Raw genomic sequence first — 16,199 nt, forward strand, 5'->3', positions numbered from 1 at the left:
CAATTTCCAAAATACAGTCTTCATTAGGAATGGGCCCATCTAGCCCTCACTGATGCACAACACTAATGGCAGAAGCAATTCATTTCCTCTCCCAGTAATTGAAATTTCCTTAAGCAAAGGCTTTTGATGTAAAATTTTCTATCAAAAACCAAACAAATGAACCAGTATTACAAGCATGCTGCAAAAGGTATGAAATTTAAAAGAGAGTTACATCCACATTTTCACATTTGTTTCCTTTCTAAAGTCCTTCCGTAACTATTGCTTCCCCATAGACACAGAATTCAAAAATTGCATCAATCCCTATGAATCCCAATGACAGCAAAGGTCTGAATACAGAACCTCATACACCAGTTGACTAAACACCACCCACTGCAAATAAAAAAAAAAAAAATCTAAAATTTACTTCAAGGCCTTACCTCTTTCCATCCCAGACCACTAAGCACTACACAGAGCAAATATCTGAAGCAGACTGACCTTCATTGTGACAGCATTATGCATATGTTCAGATGTTGTCCTGACTCGGAACCTATACAAATAAAGATGGCTCTTGGTTACAGTAGTTATTTGGATTTCTTGTCCCAAAAAAATGGTATGATGTTGCTGTAGACAGCTAAATATCTGTTTGTGATACATCACTGAAGTGGCTGCTTGTAAGTTGAAAGTGAAGCCATTTCCATGTGTGAAAAGTACTTGGGGATCCTTCATGATGAAAGGTACTATATAATCCTAAAAGGACATTATAACCCAGTTGCATCACATCCATCACTGAAATGGAGCAATATACTGAGAGACAGACCATCAAAGCCTCAATATCAACAGACTGAGAAGATGAAACAGGTTTTGCACACTTCATGCAGGCAATAATCAGGATTAATTTACAAGAAGGACTAAAGGGGACAAAGAAAAAAACCAATCAAGGATGGAGGGAGTCTGCTCCTTTAAAAGATGATCCCAGATTTTCACAGATTCAGCATGTTACCTAGATGGATAAGCAAGAAGTTGTTTTTTCAAGTTAATGATACTCCTGAATTCTGAAACAAAGCCCTGCTGGAGAGAGAGAATGAATGATTTTCCAGGTAATAGTCACAGATCCATGTACTAATACACTTTTTTTTTAAGCCCTGTTCAGAACAGAATATAAATGGAAAACATTCACACACCTGACACTCTTATGAGCCTTAGTGAATAAGATTTTTTACCAAACAAATACAAAAGTGGAACCTGCATGTAATCGCTCAGAACAAGTCGTTCTGAGTAACATCCACTAGCAATGCCCAACTAATTATACTAACAAAGTGGTACAGAAAGGTTCATAGATTTAAGGCCAGAAGGGACCATTTGATCACCTAGGGATAAGGTTTCCACAGATATCTCAAATGGAAACAACAACTGATTGAATCCCCCCAGCCCCCGATTTTCACTTGTGTAACTTTAGAGGAAATGGAAATATCTTCACTGATTAGTTATAAGATTTGGTTTCTTATTATGTATAAGTATAACATGTACTCACACTCCCATAGTCATGAACGTAGCACAACTGTCATCTCTGCTTCTTGTGAATTTTAATTGTCTCCTTCTCTCAGACAGAGTCAGATAATAAAGTATACCAAATAAGCGCTCAGTCCTGCAAAGGGATTTGTCACATGGAAACATGCGCGCTCACAGAATCCAAAGACTACTTCTTAATTATTAGTAACTAGGACGTCAAGCTTTTCAATCTAAAGCATGTATGAAGGTCAGGCTTTCTAAGAAACTACAGAGAAATACATGGCTTTTCTGTTAAGCCAGGGTGCTAGACCCATACATAAAGATGCAGAGAAGTTACTGCTAACCCATGCTGAGAGATGTACCTTGTTAGAGTCAACCAGGATTTACAAGAATCTAGAGCATTTCTTAGAGGTAAAAGAACACTAGGAACTACAATAGAGAGGGCCGCTGCAGGGAAAACCCTTGGAGAGCCACACTTCAAAGAAAACTTTAGACTGATGTTTATATTCTATTATTTAAGTTACTAATAAAGCCTCAGCTCAGGAAGGGTTACAGGAAGCGTGAGTGTGAGAGAGAGAGAGAGAGAGCGCGAGCGCACATATACTCTCTTCCGAGCAGTTCTTACACCTTCTCACAAGGTGTTTCTAGCCCACTCCAGTTTGCATCCTCACACTGTCAAGACAGCAGCTTCCCATTGGTGTTAAGGTAAATATAAGAACGAAAATTTAATGAGAAAAAAATTCAGCTAATTTTCCTTTGCTATTAGATGTGATTATATCACCCAACTGCAGATCCCATTCACAAAATTAGAGCAAAATATTATTTGTATTACAGTTGCACTTAAAGGTCCCCCAACAAAGATTGGGAAGGACCTCATTGCACTAGGCGCTGCACATACCCATAAGACACAGTCTCTGCCACAAAGAGCTTATGGTTTAAATAGACGAGGTAGGATACCCATTTTACAGATGGGGAACTGAGGCACAGGAAGTCAGAGTGACTTGTCCAAAGTCATACAGGTGTGTGTGTGGCAGAGGTGGTCATTGAAGCCAGGTCTCTCTCAAAATCCAGTTCAGTGCCTACCTTCTATATGAAATCACAGATCTAGCCAAAGGATCATTAAAGCAGTTTTAGAAACTTCTAGGAAAGATTGTTCTACTTCCCTTGTGTTTTTAATATCTAAAAAAACACCCACTATGTTTAAATAGCATTCTGGGTTTGAGGCAAACTGAAAAGCCAGGATACAGTGCAAGCAGCTCAGATGAATGTCACAGGAGTCATTCTGATGGCTTACTGGACTTGATGCACAGGCCCCAATTACTTCTCTTCTACCAGTTTGCCTTTACGAACACTCATACAAACTATTAATCCCCTCTTCTCCGTTAGGGATGAATTCCAACCCCAACACCCATTCATGTGTGTGTACCCAGTTCTTGTTGGACTTCCCTCTCCCCTTGGACTCATTCCACAGCAGTTCTGAGTGGGTCCATATGGACTCAAAAATCCTTTTGATGGTGGAACCTCACAATGCATGCACTCTTAACTGCATTCTTGCTGACAGGAGGAATTTATTTGGCCTGCAGTGGAAAACAGAGCAAACATAAGCCAGGATTCAGAAGAGCTACAGCAGAAAGCTTTCAACACCTGCAAGCTCAGAATAAATGTAGAAAATAACACTTTGTACTTCTGTGGTGCTTGCACTCAGACTATGAAAGCATTTTATAAAAAGAGGGTGTGGGGGAAAGTTTATCCTGTTTTTCAACAGAAAGGGATGAAGGCCAGGATTCAGCAAAGCACATGCTTAAATCCTACTGAATTAATGAGATGTCCTGGTCTACACACAGAAGTTGCACTAGTTTAACTTAAAATCAATTTAAAACCAGATTTAGCTAGACCGGTACAACCCGTTTGGACACTGTGTAAGCTAAACTGAGGTAAGCATCCATACAAGGATTTGCATCAGTCTAACAGAGCCATTTTTTATACCAATTTAAGTTAAACCAGTATAACTTTTGCATATAGGCAAGCCCTAAAGCACATGCTCAAGTGTTCTGCTAAATGAAAGCAGGTGTGATGCTCAAGGTCTGGCAGCAAGCCAGTGCCAAAAGGGGAACAGAATCCTATAGAGTCCAGGTTTCAGAGTAGCAGCCTTGTTAGCCAAGACTCTCAAGTTCTGTTCTATTCCCCTGTGCGCTAACAGACTCTGGGAATTTTCATGATTACTTTTCATATTACAGAAGCCCTGAGAGGCCCAAGTCAGAGATTGTGGCCCCTTTGTGCTATGCACTATACAAACTATAAAGATGGCCCCATCCCAAAAGCTTACCATCTAAGTGTAACACAACAGACAGGTGGGGCAGACGGGAACAGTGGGACAATTATGATTAGTTTAAGCGGTAGAGGTCACTAAGGAAGTTCAATGAACCTCTCTCTTTAGGAGGCAAACAAGGAGTCTATGAGCATATGAACAAACAGACCACCCTCTTTCCTCCACATATGTCAGGACAGAAAAGAGCTGGGATGGATTTTAGTTTTATGGGAGAATGGTGCTTGCAAAAAATAAACAAACAAACATAAAAGGAAATTAAATGCAAAAGATAGATAAAATAAAGGTCTAGGCTGATTTAATACTTCAAAAACTAGTACAGTAACTCCTTACTTAAAGTCATCCCGGTTAACATTGTTAAGTTGCTGATCAGTTAAAGAACATGCTGATTTCAAGTTGTGCAATGCTGCCTAATAACGTTATTTGCAGCCTCCTGTTTTGTCCACTGCTTGCAGGAAGAGCAGCCCATTGGAGCTAGCTGCTGGGGGCTTGGAACCAGGGTGGACCGGCAGTCTCCCTAACAGCTCCCTGCTCCCGTAAGTTCCCTGTGTGGCAGCCGCCCAGCAGGCTATCAAATGCCAAGCAGTTCAGCTGTCCCTCCCCCAACTGCCATGTGCTGCTCCTTTCCTCTGCCTTGGAGCTGCTCCTGGGAGCCTCCTGCTTGCTGTGCGGGGGGAAGGGTGAAGAAAAGAAGAGGGGTGCTAATGTCAGAGTGTCCCCCTCCCACCCGCTACTTTACCCCATTTCAAGGGGCGAGGGGAAAGACAATCATGACAGGGCTCAGGACGGAGGGAGCTTGGTGGCAGCAGCCGCCATCTCAACTTGCTGATCTACTTAAACAGGCAATCTACTTAGAGTGGGGTTAGCATACTTAAAGGGGCAATGCCCGTCTCACTCTCTCTCTCTCTCACACACACACACACACACGGTGTGTGTCTCTGTCTCTCTCTCTCTCTCTCATACTATCTCCCTTCCCTCCATTACTGCTGCCTTGTAGAGTATGAGGTTACATTAACAATGTGTTAACCCTTGAGGGCTCAGCTGAGTGCTAGTTCATCATTTAGCAGTAAGGCATTCCCTGGGAAACATCCCACCCTCTGACTCCAGCACTCCAACCAAGCTTCACAATCATTGCTGTGTACAGTATTAAACTGTTTGTTTAAAACATATAGTGTGTGTTTTATATATATAAAATATAGTCTTTGGTCAGGAGAAAAAAATTTCCCTGGGGAAATTGGATTCGCTTAACATCTTTTCACTTAAAGTCGCATTTTTCAGGAACATAACCACAACGTTAAGCGAGCAGTTACTGTCGTACCAAGGCTAAGGCTACCCAATAGAGCCTTACTTGGCTGTTCCTGCACACTGTGCCTGAGCTGTTCCAGAGAAGCTCCAGAGAAGATACAGTAATCTGAGGCTCCTCAAATTAAGGCTACAAGAGATGTACTTAGGCACAAGGGGACAAACAACACACAGAGCTACAACCTTGATTTCTGAAGATTAACTTGCTTTTCAGACAGGTAATCAGATCCAACCGATAACTAACTCCTCAGCAAAATTCACAACATTGTGAACAGATGCAACTTGAAGATACACAGATGCACTGTGTGTCACGCTGCACATATGACCGAGACCATCTAGGAAGGTGCAACTTTGCTGCCCCCGCAGCAGAGATGAGGCTTTTTGTCTCCTTTGTGTCAGTGGTACACACTTGTAGAGATTTTTATTTTATGTAGAGTCATATTGCATCAGACATTTTCTGCCACTGACCCTCAAAATTCATTTCTTTCCATTTTTTTCTCTGCTGTCTGGGCCAGGCAGGAATGGATACTTTGGTGGTGTTCTCTATTGCAATAGTCAGGAGCGATTGCAGTGCCTCCCTAATGCTTCTACTCCTTGACTTCTTGGCTACGTAGGTGGTAGTACAGGTAGGATATCTGAGAAAAATCTAGTCCAGACAAGTTCGAAGAGGTGAAATGACTTGTCCTAGCTTATTCAGCAAACGAATGGCAAACCTGTGATTAGAACTCTGGAGTTCCTGACCCTCAGTCCTCTGTTCATTCCTTCACACCATGTTGCCTTTCATGAACTATGCACAAGAGCATACTAGGGACCCTCGCCTTTAAGTGTTTTAAAAAAAAAATGTAGGGTTTCTAAAGAAGTCTAACATTCCAACACACTTAAACAGATTTCAACTGCCCTGAAAGACCATAGAATACCAGGGTTGGAAGGGACCTCAGGAGGTCATCTAGTCCAACCCCCTGCTCAAAGCAGGGCCAGTCCCCAGTGTTTGCCCCAGATCCCTAAATGGCCCCCCTCAAGGATTGAACTCACGACCCTGGGTTTAGCAGGCCAATGCTCAAACCACTGAGCTATCCCTCCCCCCACCATCTCACCCAGGACTGAAATGCAGCCACTGCTGAAGTGGAAAGCAGCCATTGCTTAACAGCACACATCAACAGACCAAAAAGAAATAAAGAATGCAGAGCCCAACGGAAACTGCCACATTAATATTCTTCCTGCAATGGCACTGCCACAAATCAGCCTAGTATCAGCAATATGTCAGCCTCATCTTCTGTAGCAAAGATGAGCTGATCTTAGATGCACTGCCCGCGACGTTTCCAGTGGAGGCAGCAAAGTTTCTCTGTTCGTTTGGATTATGGCTTATAGCCAAGAATGACTAGAGGAAAGCAAATTTCCTAGGGCTAAATACCCAGTAACGGATGACAACATCATAAAGGTCAATAGCTAAGTGCAACATTTCCATGAATGGAGGCTATGACACATTGCATGAATGAACAAGGAAGCCAGGCAACAAAGGAATTAGCAGAAACATAACACTTGAGTAAGGAGAGAAGAGTAAGGGAAAGTTTAGGAAGCCAAAATATTGACACTTGACAAGGCTGAGATCTATTTCTCCTGATTGTGACCACTGTTCCCTCTAAGCTGTACGCGCTGTGCACACAGATCCTAAACCCCAAGCATATGGCGAAACACGGCGTGCACAAAAATTTGCACAGAAGAAATTTTTTGTGCACACAGCCTGTCAAAAATTAGAAGGAACATTGATTGTGACTCCTACCCCCATTAAGTTTTCAAGAAAAGTGTCTTTCTGCCTAAAATGTATTAGGGTTATTCTTAGACCAGGGAGAATTTGAAGGGAAATCCAAAATGATTTGGACAGGTCCTCTCAACTTATGTGAGCTGGGGAGAGGACAGGGGGGTAACTCTCTCTTATTTCAAGATTTTCCGAAGACATAATTAAGGTTTACAATACATATCCATTAATTCAGACTGACATAATCAGGTATGCTGTAGGTATAAGAAAACTAACATTTGAAAGTGAAGAAAAAACAAAGAAGGCTCCACAAAAAACTCTACCCCATAATGCTGCTTAGCCTCAGCTTGTCCAATCAAGGTACGCTCCTGGCATGCCCTGCAATAGTATCCGAGTACAACTAAATAGTTAGTGCTCATATAGTGCTTTACAAACCTTAACAAATCTTCATTACAGTCCCAAGAAACAGCTAAGTATTAGCCCCAGAATGTCCAAGGGCCCGCACCAGGTCACTGAGAGAACGATTATTAGAACGCAGAACTTCATGCAAGTTAAAATAGGCATGGGAAACAGGATGTACTTAGCAAATGCTGTCTTCTACAGGCACCTATCAAAGGTTAGAGTCTACAGTAGATTTCACACAAGAAGCAGTCTCTAAACTAATCTCTGTTGTGTGCTTGGAGACATAATCAAGCAAGATATTCCCTAGCACAGTGGTTTTCAAACTTTTTTTCTGGGGACCCAGTTGAAGAAAATCATCATAGAATATCAGTGTTGGATATTCTATGAAGTTGGAAGGGACTTCAGGAGGTCATCTAGCCCAACCCCCTGCTCAAAGCAGGATCAACCCCCAATTTTTGCCCCAGCTTCCTAAATGGCCCCCTCAAGGGTTGAACTCACAACCCTGGGTTTAGCAGGCCAATGCTCAAACCACTGAGCTATCCCTCCCCCCCAGGGATCAACTGTTGATGCCCGCGACCCAGTAGAGCTGGGGATGAGGGGTTTGGGGTGTGGGAGGGGCTCTGGGCTAGGGCAGAGGGTTGGGGTGTGGGGATGCAGGCTCTGGGGTAGGGCCAGGATTGAGGGGTTTGGGGTGCAGGAAGGGGTTCAAAGATTGGAGGGGCTCAGGGCTGGGGCAGGGGTGCAGACTTACCTCCGGCTGTTCTGGCACCATTGACCATGCTGCGCCCCGGAAGGACTTGCTGCTGGCCGCTTCTGGGGTGCAGCATGGTGTCGGAACAGGTATGGACTACCCTGCCTTAGCTGGGCACCACCGATGATGGGAATTTTAATGTCCCAGTAAACGGTGCTGACCAGAGCAACCCAGTGCCTGATATGACCCAGTACTGGGTCGCAACCCAATCTTTGAAAAACGCTGAGTTAAGAGATTCACTGAAATTGTCAGAGTGAAATCCACAGCAAAGAAATCTCTCTGCATGATGTTACATGTAAAAGCTTTGAAAATGGCTTTGCTCTTCTACTATGTGTCTAGCAGAGTCTTGTAGGTTTTTCTTGCTGGCTTGTACAAGGTCCAATTAAACCTATTGAAAGCTTTAATTCAGATGAACAAGAATAAAAAGGTAGGTGGAAAAAAAGGCCAGCTTAACATTATGCAAAACACCCCTCCAGTAACTCTTAGGCCTTGTCTGCACTGCAGTTTTCAGGTTTTGTGGATATAACAATGCTCCTCTCGCAGATTTAACTCTCCTGCTACGCTGCCATAATAAAGCCACCTTGACAAGCAACACACAGCTTTTTGCGACAAAGTTAGAGCGAGTCAGTGTCAGTGTAGACACAACGCTTGCTTATGTCACCCTACGTGGCCTCCAGGAGGTGTCCACAATGCCCATCATGATCACTCTGGTAAGCAGTTCCTACTCCGCTGCCCTGCAGCCAGGTACACAGACATGTGCCCCTCCCCCTTTAAATACCCAGGAATTGCTGGATCTGTGGGGAGAGGAGGCTGTGCAGTCGCAGCTCCGATCCAGCAGTAGGAACTTTGACATCTACAAGCAGACTGCTCATGGCATGGATGAGAAGGGGCCAGTTAGCCCCGTCAGTCCAGCTCTGGAGTGCCTGAAGCGGGAGAGGGGAGCTCCGGTAAGTACTCATTTTTCTTTGATAGTGCACAGATACATGAGGTAGAGGTGTCCTTTATTTTCTTACATGGTGCACATGGGAGAAGGGAACAAAAACAACAACAATGGGTACCGTTTGCATCCGCCTGCGCAGCTATGCAGTAGGGACCCTGCGGAAAAGTTTGTTAATGCACACAGATCTCCCGGAAATCCTTCACAGAGATCTCTAGGAAACTTTCCTGCAGACACTCTGCAATCCTCTGCCGAAGGTTCCTCGGCAAAGCTGCTTTTTTCCTCCCCACTGCAGAAAACTTTGCCATGAAAATCAGCAATTACTTCTTGAGGAACCAAAGCAGCACACAGGTGAACAGCATAGGAATCCAGTCTGAAGCTGTACACGATTTCAGCTTCTATCACCCTCGCCTGTGGAAAATGGTGCCAATATTCAGAATGGTGTCCCCAGGTGCTAGAACAGATCCTTTGTCCCTTTGAAGCCACAAAAACCGTTTGTCCCATCTTGCACTCTCACCGCCAGGCTGGATTCACCATGTTTAGTACTCTGGCCGTACTGCATGCTTGCCAAGGGAAAGTGAGAAAGATGTGAATGTAACTTTTATGATTCAGAACTATGAATGCACACACAATATTGACTCTATTGTGTCTTTTGCTTCTGCAAATGTACCTTTGAGGGCCAGCTCCTACATACCAGCAGAGAACCTCTCTCAGATAAGGAGGTGAACAAGGAGTATGGAGGACGTGATTGTGGCAATTTCTGAAACATCAGATCAGGCCGATAGCAAGCACAGAGCATGACAACAAACAAGAAACTACAAATGGATAGCCAAGAAAGGAGTCAGGGTCAGTAGAAAATGATAAAGCTCCTGGAGAACCACACAGAGATGCTGATGTCCCTGATTGCGCTACAGGTGGAATACATGTGTGCTCGAATCTCCCTGCAGCTCATACAGAACTGCCTTCCTTGCTGTCTCCAAACTCCCCACACACATTCCTCTCATGTTAACAGCATTTTGCAGTACTCCTTGCTCTCCCCACTCCAGGGATATTCCCCAGAATGACAGCTGGACTTACATGCAGCTGTGAGATCCTTCACTTCAGAGAGTGCTGCTCACTGTCATGTCCCTTGTAAGAAACGTTAATCTGTGTATTACTGGTTTAATAAAAAGTGAATCTTATAAAGACAGTGATTCTTGATTTGTGACCGACAAAGGGTGGTTTCAACAGAAATTCATACAAAGTATCAATTGGCACATTTGCAGACTACAATTAATGCTCAGACAGGAATCATTACGGGGTCATTCAAGGTGGTGAGTAAACAATACCTCAATTCATTACAGAAAGAGACGTTACTGGGGCTCTGTCAAAATGCTGCTTCAAAGCATCCCTGATTCAAATAGCCCCCCCACTGATCCACTCTAATAGCCCTAGAGTCTGGTTGCTCAAAATCAGACACCCAGCAATCCACCTCAACACTCCGTCCCAGGGAAACTTTTCTCCCTTGGCTTCACAAATGTTAGGCAGAGCACAGCAGACGGCTATGCCCATGGGAATATTTTCCTCATTGAGGTCTAACCTGCCAAAAAGGCACCGCCAGCAACCCTTTAATCTGCCAAATGCACATTCTACCGTCATTCTGCATCTGCTGAGCCTGTTGTTGAAGCACTCCTTTCTGCTGCTAAGGTTTCTGGTGTAGGGCTTTGTGAGCCACGGGAGTAAAGGGTAGGCTGGGTCTCCCAGGATCACTATGGGCATTTCAACATCCCCATTGGAATCTTCTGGTCTGGGAAGAAAGTTCCTGCGTGCAGCTTTCTATACAAGCCAGTGTTCCTGAAGATGCGTGCGCCATGCACCTTCCCTGACCACCCTGCGTTAATGTCAGTGAAACGATCTCGGTGATCCACCAGCGCCTGCAATACCACAGAAAGTAGCCCTTTCGGTTGATGTACTCCATCACGAGATGGTCTGGGGCTAAAATTGGGATACGTGCCCCATCTACTCCCCGCCACAGTTAGGGAATCCAATTGCCTCAAAGCCATCCACTATTTCCTACACATTACCCAGACTTGCAGTCCTTCATCGCAGGAAGCGATTAATGGCCCTCCACACTTGCATCACCGCAACCTCCACAGTGGACTTTACAACTCCAAACTGATTCGCAACTGAACAGTAGTGGTCTGGAGTTGCCACCTTCCACACAGTGATAGCAACTAGCTTTTCCATCATTAGGGGAGTTCTCATTTTGGTGTCCTTGCACCACAGGGTGGGGACAAGCTCCACACAGTTCAAAGAAGGTGGCCTCATGCATCCAAAAGTTCTGTGGTCACTGCTCATCATCCCATACCTGCATCACAATCTTATCCCACCACTGGGTGCTTGTTTCCTGGGCCCAATAGCGACAGTCCACTGTGTGCAGCTGCTCCATGAATACTGTGACGGGGCAAGGCGAGATGGCTATAGAAAAGTAGTGGGAGATAGATATATTAGCTCCAGGCTAAACAAATCCCTGGTACCAGGTTAAGTGAAATGGAAGCTGTTCCAGGTCAATTAAGACACCTGGGGCCAATTAAGAACTTTCCAGAAGGCAGGGAGAATGCTAGGTTGATTGGGAAACCTGAAGCCAGTCAGGGGCTGGCTGAAACTAGTTAAAAGCCTCCCAGTCAGTCAGGTGGGTGTGCATGTCAGGAGCTGTGGGAGGAAGTTGTGCTGTTGGAGAGGCTGAGTAGTACACACCATATCTGGCACAAGGAAGGAGGCCCTGAGGTAAGGGTGAAGTGGAGCTTGAGGAAGTAAGGGCTGCTGTGGGGGAAGTAGCCCAGGGAATTGTACATGTCATGTTTCTAAAAGGTCAGCTACCATAGCTGATACTATTAGGGTCCCTGGGCTGGAGCCCGGAGTAGAAGGTGGGCCTGGGCTCCCCCCACCACCTTTGCCCCCTGATTAATCACTGAGACTGGGAGACAACAGAGACTGTGCAAGGAAGGATAACTTCTCCTCACCTCCCTTGCTGGCTTATGATGAAAATGGCTCAGTAGCCTGTGACCCTTGTCCCTAGAGAAAGAAGGGTTACGTGGAGGGTCACAGTGAGCCTCTGAGGCTAGCAAAATCCTCCAGGAAACGCGGGACCCACCGAGGCAAGGACAGAGCTTTGTCACAATACCAACATCAATCTTGAATTGTTTCTTTCCATGGTACCCAGCAGGGCAGGCAGCATGGATTCCAGTTCAGATTTGCAGTTCATGAAATACTGCAGGATCAGGCAGGTTGTGTTCATAACGCTTCTCACAAGACTGTAAAGCAGTACAAGATCCATGCTTTCAGGCAGAAATGGCAGGCACAAAGTTTACAAGGGCAGTTGAAAAATGGTGCAAAAATGCAGTTGAAAGCCTTTGGAATTATGGGATGGAGAAAACTGCATCATGGGGGCAGTGATCCCACCTCCATTATGCACTGTGATCCATTCCCAGAATTCTTAGCAGGAGAAGGTGGCAATTTACAGTGGTATAGCTACTCATGGTGCACTGCTCCCTCTGTTGATGCTAGAGCACCAACTATGGATGTGCTCTGCCAACACATGGAGCATTGTGTGAACATGCCCAAGTGATGTAATTAAAGCGGTTTATGATCGGTGGCCTTAATGAACTTGATATTAAGCTCGTTGCACCATTTTTGTCTGAATGCAAGGGAGTCTTACATAAGTTTGTTAAGCCATTGGTAGAAGTGATCTGCTAAAGGCACTTGCTGGCTATATTTTCAGGCACTCTTCTAGTGGGAAGGTAGTCAGGAGTTGTGTGTATTACAGGTGACAGGCACATTTATTTGGGAGGACAGGACTTGGGAGCCCAGTAGGCTGGATTTGGCTTACAAGATATCCATTACTGATCTGGTGGTCCTCATTAAGGACTAGCTTTGCATGAATTTTAAAGATCCAAATCAACAAGGATTTGGGGCTTTAAACATTACTTAACTTTATGCTTGTGTGTAGTCCCACTGGTTTCAACATGAAAACCCACTCAGAAAATTAAGCACATGCTCAAGTCTGCAGAAATAGGGCCTAAAATTTTAAAGTTCAGACACTTAGAGGAAATACAAAAATTAAAACACTGTCTACAAGCCATTCAAAATGGAACTAAAAAAAAGGAATTTTCCTTAGATCTTCTCCCTCCCTCTGCCCCCCCGCAAAACGAAAATTCCAATCTAAAAAGAAAGCTTCTGTGAATCTTCTAACAGTCTGATTTCACTTAAATTATCTTCTACATAAGTTCCAGTCTTAACTATAGAGTTCACAATCCAGAAGACTACAGTACTGGTAGGAGGAAACATTTACATTGTTCTGAGACCCTTACACGTTGTGGTTTAATTGCCTAGACACTGGAGTTGGTTAATGGACCTCTGACCACACCACCTTCCAAATAATCAATCAGTTTAAAATTTTTTGTTTTAAAAATCAGCTAAATAAAATCACCCCATCCTCAAAGGATACAGGCCAGAATCCTACTGTCAGACCTGGGCAATACATGCCGCTTGGATAGTAAGCAAAGCCCTAATCAAAAACTGAAGGGCAAACCATTTTCACAGGATTCACATGCTGACATAAGACAAGCTTAACAGAATTTGCAAGCTATACTGACTATCCATTTCACACACATTGTCTCTTAGGCAGAGACAGGGCTAGCTCACTGGGGGGTTTTAAGCATGAATATTTTACCCCCACACACACACATACACCACATACTAAAAAGCAAATAGTGGACCCCAAGCAATCGCTCAGTCTGATTATACCTAGAGCTGGCACTGCTCTTGGGCCTGGTCTTTGCCCATTTTCTAGTTGTCAAGTGTCCAGAGTCACTAAGGCTACAGCTGCACCAATGCAGCTGTGGCATTTCTGGTGAAATGCTCTAAGCCAGGGGTTGGCAATCTTTGGCACACAGCCCATCAGGGTAATTCACAGGCAGGCCGAGAGACATTTTGTTTACGTTGACTGTCCGCAGGCATGCCCGCCACAGCTCCCAGTGGCCGCAGTTCGCTGTTCCTGGCCAATGGGAGCTGTGGGGGGGGCCATGCCTATGGACAGTCAATGTACACAAAACGTCTCGTGGCCCGCCAGCAGATTACCCTGATAGGCTGCATGCCGAAGGTTGCCAACCCCTGCTCTAAGCCAACCGGAGAGAGCTCTCCCCTTGGCTTAATTATTCTATCAGCTCTCCTGCCGACATAGGCGCTTAGCTCAAGATAACTTCAGGTGTGAATAATCCACACGGCTGAGCGACAAAACTTATACTGAGGCAAGTTCTAGTGTAGACAAGGTGTAAGCCACCATACTGGGTGACAATCTTCAGTCTCAAGGACGAGGGCCCAGGAACCAATGAACTTGGACCCTGAACGGCCCACCTAGTCCTAGACGTGGTACTTCCAGTTCAGTGCCCAGGCACACACTGAATGGGACCCGGTCCCCGTGGCGGCACAGGGGCAGCTGCTCAGACACTACCGCTGCAGGCCCCGTGCGTGCGGGAGAGAGAGCGTGACTCTCCAGAGCACCTCCGCCCAGCCCTCGCTCCTGTCTCCACCCCCGGCCAGGCAGGTGGCCCCTGGCGTTGCCTGGCCAGGGCACGCACCTGGAGCAATGCGCCGCGGGGAGAAGACGCAGCCGCCGGCGACAGGTGGCCACACACGCAGCGCGAACTCCGCCCCGTGCCAAGGCCGGGAGCAGCGGTGCAAATCCCGGGCACGCCCTGGCCGAGCACGGGGCAGGCGGTTCCCAGGGGCAGCGGGCTACGCCGGGGAGGGTGGACACACGAAATGCCTCGCCCCAACCCCAGCGCCCAGCGCCCGCCCTGGCTCCGGCCCCCCCGGGGCAGGGGGCACCCAGCGCGGAGACACGGAGCGGCCCCCGCAGCACCTGGCCCGGGGGTAGGGGGCGCCCCGCCGCCTGGGGCTCCCCGCCTGACGCGCTTACCCGGCCAGCGGCAGCCACGCCGCGCGCCCGGCCCCCGCTCCGACTCCGGCGCGGCTGCCTGGGGAAGCGGAGCTAGGGCTGCAGAACCCTGCGCGGCGGCGCCGGCCCCGCCACATGCCTCTGCCAGGCCCCGCCCCCCTGCCGGTGCCGAGCCGGCCCCGCCGCCGCCTCCAGCCCGTAGCCACGCCCCTATTCCGGCCCCGCCTCCCACGGCCCCCCCCCGCACCGCCGGCGAGCTCAGCTTCCCTCTCAGAGGTTGCGTTCCTGAGAAGGCGGGGCTACGCGCGCGCGCGCGGCTCCCTCCAGCCTGCGGAAGTGAGGGGAAAGGGGCGGGGCTAATCCGGAGGGCCGCGCATCGACGTGGAAGGGATTTTCCTGCTACGCGGAAGCGGATGCGTGGTGCGGCGCCGACGGTAGCGAGGCGGGGGGGAGAGAAAGGGGATGTAGTGGGGGGGATTACGCCTGCGGTGTGAGCAGCCTCCCCCCGCCCCTGTGTCCCAGTGGTTCCCCCCGGCCCTCTGGCATCGCCCACGGGGCTCGCTCTCGCGGGGGGGGGGCGGCACTGGGTGAACCCTCCAGGAGGCTGTCGGGGGGGCGGGCTGGGCCTCGCTCTGCCCTACCTGGGGGTGCCCAGGGACGTCCGGCTCTGCCCTGCTGGCCGCTCCAGCCCTGAGCCACTGCGGCCAAGGGATCCCGAGGCTGGGCGCTGGCCCTTCCCTGCCTGAGCCCGCAGGAGCCTCGCAGCCACAGCGCTGCTTTCTCGGGTCTGGACCAGCTGCCAGGGCGAAGGACTGAGTGGACCTTGGTGGCCTTTGAACCCAGGCTTGGAGGAGGTTGGGTACAGCGCAGCTCCTGCTTCTCCTGTTACACCCTTAGGTCTCGGCGAGGGATTTGTGGCAGACCGGGCAAAACACTGTACTGTTAAAAATATACACAGGTACCTTCCTGACCAATTATCTGAGGGCATGTGAGGTCTAACTCAGCCCTGGCATAGGTACCCACCATTCCCATTGGTTTCGGTGAGAGCTTAACCTGCCTAGTCTCTGGCTCCCAACTGTTTGGGATTGTTAATGTTGGTTTAATTAATCATTTTTATAGCAAAATATCGCCACCTCTCAGATTCCACTGCAAGAACTTTCACCTTACTGTACTCCAGTATTGGCATAGCAACTCTCAGGTTATTCCCCTCCAGCAGCAAGACCAGAGAGAAAACTCACTATCTGTCCAGGTCACCCCCTCCACTGGCAGCAAGATTGGAGGCGGTGGAAACTGAAGGTT

The 16,199-nt window shown here is 47.4% G+C and overlaps 1 protein-coding gene across 5 annotated transcripts in view; it reads right to left on the bottom strand.

The window, feature by feature from the left end:
• C6H11orf24 (chromosome 6 C11orf24 homolog) overlaps positions 1-15,675 on the bottom strand; it is a 112,250-nt gene extending 96,575 nt beyond the window's left edge. For 2 of the 5 annotated variants that reach the window (XM_048852564.2, XM_048852565.2), the window contains exon 1: positions 14,922-15,070. The gene's annotated coding sequence lies outside the window, so the exon portion shown is untranslated. Of the gene's footprint in view, positions 1-11,309; positions 11,420-14,921; positions 15,071-15,541 lie in introns of those variants that run through there. The other 3 variants (XM_048852561.2, XM_048852560.2, XM_048852562.2) reach the window with 3 other exon arrangements.
• Positions 15,676-16,199: the final 524 nt, after the last annotated feature.

This window comes from Caretta caretta, chromosome 6 (assembly GCF_965140235.1).
Source record: "Caretta caretta isolate rCarCar2 chromosome 6, rCarCar1.hap1, whole genome shotgun sequence".
NCBI classification, from domain to species: Eukaryota; Metazoa; Chordata; order Testudines; family Cheloniidae; genus Caretta; species Caretta caretta.